At 48.2% G+C, this 4,922-nt stretch overlaps 1 long non-coding RNA gene across 1 annotated transcript in view; it reads left to right on the forward strand.

The window, feature by feature from the left end:
- Positions 1-1,257, forward strand: part of LOC102009756 — a 3,797-nt gene extending 2,540 nt beyond the window's left edge. Inside the window, exon 2 of the long non-coding RNA XR_261820.1 lies at positions 1,053-1,257. This is a non-coding gene — a long non-coding RNA (uncharacterized LOC102009756). The remainder of the gene's footprint in view (positions 1-1,052) is intronic.
- The last annotated feature ends 3,665 nt before the right edge of the window (positions 1,258-4,922 follow it).

Consider the following 4,922-nt stretch of genomic DNA (forward strand, 5'->3'; position numbering starts at 1 on the left):
TTTTATTTATTTATTTATTTTTGTACTGGGAATTGATCTCAGGACCTTGCACTTGCCAGGCAGGCACTTGTGCCCCTAAGCTATATCCCCAGCCCAAGAAAATTTTTAAAAATTCAAAAAAAAAAAAATGACCCCCTCTCCACTGAAAAATAAAGCCACCCAGAAGACAAGTTATCAAGATGGATACAGAGCTGGGGGTGTAGCTCAGTGGGAGTGTAAAGGAAACTTCAAAAAAACTTGTATTTCTAACACTACATTCAAAAAATGGGACAAACAAGTTTAGCCTGTCCTCAAAATGAGAGGATAAAAAACTCAATTAGCATTCCAGTGCCGCTTACAACTTGTAAGATAAGTATAACTCAGCAGAACAGTGCCTGTCATTTAAGTTAGCTCCTTTCAAGGATTTATCACCTAGAAATGGACCGGCTCAGTCTAAGACCATGATAAGAGAGACTCCCGGGCCAGGCGTGGTGGCACACACCTGTAATCCCAGCACTGGGGAGGCTGAGGCAGGAGGATCATTGCGAGTTCGAGGCCAGCCTTGGCTACAGAGTGAGCTCAAGTCAGGTCTGAACTGCATAGTGAGACCCTGTCTCAAAAAATGTTGGGAGCCGCTGGAGTTAAATTGTTGGTCATGTGTCTGAGGGTGGGACAGAGCCAGAGTGCCTCAGGCAGTCAAGCTACCTCAGTACTGAAGAAAGTATCCTGCTTGGAGAATTACAGTCTTAGTCTTAGTGCTAGGCAACATTATCTCTCAGGATACTACTTTGCAAGTGTATAAAATAAACGCCCCTACTGCTGGAGCCAGTCCTCTTGCTCATCAGGCAAGAGGTAACTCCACCTGACCCCGGCTATTGTGTCTTGTTTTTATTTTCTACATCCCCTGGCCGTTTTCTCCCAGGGACCACAGAGAGACAACCCCTACTCCCACAAAAAAAAAAAAAAAGACTCCTAATTAACTTGCTCAAAGTAAAACTGCCTGACAACATATGACCAAGTGTATGTAACCAATTATAGAACATCCTGTTATCTTTTGTACTTCCTTCTAGCAGCCTATATAAGTGACTGTAAAAGCCTACGGCTGGTGATTTGGACCTCGGCGCTCCAGAGCCATTAACGTGATAAAGTTAGCCTCCAGCTGCCTCTGGTGCCAGGTCTTCCATCTGCTCTGTTCCTGCAGTCCGTAACAGTAGATACGTGAAGCCCTGGATTCAATCTGCGTGACCACAAAATGAATAAACACAATAAAAACTTAAAGGTTACTTGTTGTTTATTTGTTTGTGTCTTGTTGAGACGGGGTCTTGCTATGTAGTCCAGGCTGGTTTCAAACTGACCGCGCAGGCCAAAAATGTGAAGTTTTAGAAGAGGACTCAGTGGTCCCAGGGATGACATTCACGGACCTTGAGATCCCCCCAGGCCCATCAGGAAGAGACCGACAAGTAAAGAAACGGATCTCGGAAGAGTACAGACAAGCGTTGGACAGGGTGAATGCTGACGGACTCACAGCAGCTGCTTTCTCCCAGTTCCCTGTCCCCCAATTCTTATGCCAGAGTGTAGCTCTCTAGGGAAGTCTCCAAGGAATCAGGATGAAGGAGAGAAGGAGGCCAGGCGTGGTGGCACACGCCTATAATCCCAGCACTGGGGAGGGAGGCTGAGGCAGGAGAATTGTTGCGAGTTCGAGGCCAGCCTGGGCTACAAGGTGAGCACAAGGCTGGCCTGAAATGCATAGCTAGGCCTTGTCTCAAAAAGACAAGAAAAAAAAGAAATCTGGGTGAATGGAAGGAAAGCCTTGGGTTCTGTTCTCCGAGTGTGGATGGTGAATGCCATTCTGGAACAATTCTCCCCTCCTCCAAGGTTGTATAAGAACACTTAATGCCTTGCTGAAGATCAATCTGATTGATGTGTTTCTGAGGATGTGTACAAGTATATTTACACATGTCCTGGGGTCACTTCCTTCCTTCCTTCCTCGGGAGCCGTCTCCTTCCAAAGTGGGGAGAGGACCGGTTGTATTTTGCAGCTCTTGCTGGAGGGGGCAGTGTTCCGCCTTCATGAAGGGTGAAGCCTGAGGCAGAACGCAAGGAGAGGGTCTGGAGTCACGGAGGAAGCTTGTGAGCTGGTGATCTGTCTGTCTCAGTCCAGAATACACGGAGCATGACTGGCCCCTGCGCTGTAAGTGGGTGAAGTAGGACACACACACACACACACACACACACACACACACTGCTTACCAGGTCCTCAGAATTCACTGATGAACGACGAAGACACGCAGAGGAGCTCCCTGACTAATCTCACAAAGGCAGAGTCATATCTCTGAACGCTCCGCATACAAGGAAACAGTGATGCTGTTGGAGGCAGATAAGTTAAGTAGAAGTTCATATACACCCAGAGAGGGGCTGGGCCCACAAGAAAGTCAGCACAAAAATACTGTGGCTGGGCTGGGGATTTATCTCAGGGGCACAGCACCTGCCTGGCAAGCACAAGATCATGAGTTTGATTCCTGGTACCGGAAAAAACCCACAAAAAAAGAAAGCAAAAAAATACTGTGGCTGGAGGTGCATCTCAAGAGAGCCAGGCGTCAGGATGGAGGTGCACTGGCCAGGACTTCGAGGTAAACAGCAGCCTGAGGTTAGCCTGGAATCAGCACCCCCTGGCCCTGTGGGCCCAGAAGGCACCCGCAGCACAGGTGGTGACCAGAACACCTGGACCACTCCCCTCCTTTCTAGGCGTGCCCTGATCTTTCCATGTGCCCTTGCTATGTGACTTGTTTCCTTTTTGGGCTGATATTAGCTAAGCAACTATATTTGGGTTTTGTTTGTTTTTGTCTCTTTGAGACAGGGTCTCACTATGCAGTTCAGGCTGACCTTGAAGACACTTTGTAGCCCAGGCTGTGCTTAAACTTGCAGCGATCCTCCTGCCTCAGGCTCCTGAGTGCTGGGATTACAGGCATGCACCACCATGCCCAGCAAAGCAACTATATTTGTAATCCTATAGAAATTCCCGCCCCCCCCACCCCGCAAACAAGGATCGATCTCATGACCTCGCGCTTGCCAGGCAGGCACTTATGCCACTGAGCTATATCCCCACCCCCCAATAATCCTATAGATTGATTGTAATTTGATCCACGTTGTACCCAGGCCGTGACTTCGTTGCATAAATTACCTCAGACAACCCAATCCAAAAATGGGCATCTGGCCAGGCGTGGTGGAGCACACCTGTAATCCCAGCACTCGGGAGGCTGAGGCAGGAGGATCGTTGCAAGTTCGAGACCAGCCTGGGCTACAAAGTGAGCTCAAGCCCAGCCTGAACTACATAGCGAGATCCTGTCTCAAAAAGACAAAAACAAAAATAAAAACAAAACAAGAAAAAAAAAAGGGCATCTGAAATGAATAGGCACTTCTCAGAGGAGGAAGTACAAGCAGCAAATAAATATATAAGAAATGTTCAACATCACTGGTCATTGGAGCGATGCCAATGAAAACAACACTGAGATTCCACCTCACCCCAGAAAGAATGGTTATCATCAAACAGTCAATCAAGAATAAACGCTGGTGGGGCTATGGGGAAAAAGAAACCTTTCTCCACTATTGCTGAGAGTGTAGTCTGGTGCAACCACTGTGGAAATTAGTGTGGAGATTCCTGAAAAAACTAAAAGTTGAGCTTCTATTTGATATTTGACTCAGCTATTCCCCTCCTTGGTATCTTCCTGAAAGAATTAAAAGCATCATTCCACAGCAATAAACGCACACCCATGTTTATAGTGGCACAGTTTGTCATAGCTAAATCTTGGAAACAGACCAAACGCCCATCCACTGATGAATGGATAAAGAAGATGTGGGGTTTTCATACAATGGAGTACTACTCAGCCATAAAGAAGAATAAGCTTGAGCCATTTCTAGGTAAATGGATGCAACTCAAGACCATACTCTTCAGTGAAATAAATCGGACACACATGGGTTTACTGCATTGTTTCTCTGCTGTGAGAAACAGAATTGTATACAAGGACCAAAGTGTATAACAGATATTGGGAAGTAGGAAAAAAGGTTCAAATGGGAAGGGGAACAAGGTGGGGGAGGAGGAAGGAAAAAAAAGAAAAGTGAATAGAAGGAAAAAATGGAAACACAGCTTTTGTAAATAAAGTGGGGGAGAGGGGTTGAAGGGAGGGAAAGGGAATGGGAAAAAAAAAGAAGCAAGATATACCCGGTACAGGTACAAATTCCCTATGGCGAATGAGATCCCTATGTATATCTGAAGCCTACCAATAAAATTAATTTTTAAAAAAATCACCCCGACAAAGGGCTCAGTGGCCACCTACTCGGGCCACTCCTGGAAGCCCAGGAGCTGCTGTCCCCGCCCCCTTGTTTCTAAGAAATCCTTCCCAGCGTCCTCCTTCGGTTCTCGACTTCATGCCTTCCCGGTGTGAATCCACAGACCGGGCCTGCGAGGCTGGAGTGCAGGGTGATTTCCGGGCGATTTCCGGGCGATTTCAGGGCGATTTCCGGGCGATCGAAAACAGCGCTGCCTGTGCGGGAGGAGGACCCCGGGGGAGAGCCGCACAGCAGCGGTGAGGGAAGGGGAGCTGTGCGTGCCCACTGCAGTCGCGCTGCCCCAGGCTGCCCCAGGCTGCCCCAGGCAGTCACCGGCATGTCACCGCGAGCTTCTAGCTCTGGCGGCCAGCCCCGCCCTGCCACGCGGAACCATCTGCTGCACTTGCTCTGCCATTTGTCATCGACACAAGAGACAAAGTTCTAGCTCTCCAAAGGCTAAATACACATTTCCCTTCTGCTGCGCTTTGGCAGTCTCTGTGGGTTTTAGTTCTGCGGGGGTTTGTGTCAAAATTGTTCCTCCCTCCTCTTTGCTCCCAACGCTTTTGGCTTGGCTTCCCTTGTAGGCAAGGTTTGCAGGCGTCTGAGGCTGGGAAGTGT

This window comes from Chinchilla lanigera, unplaced genomic scaffold (genome assembly GCF_000276665.1).
Source record: "Chinchilla lanigera isolate Chin_1 unplaced genomic scaffold, ChiLan1.0 scaffold00036, whole genome shotgun sequence".
In the NCBI taxonomy this organism is placed as follows: Eukaryota; Metazoa; Chordata; class Mammalia; order Rodentia; family Chinchillidae; genus Chinchilla; species Chinchilla lanigera.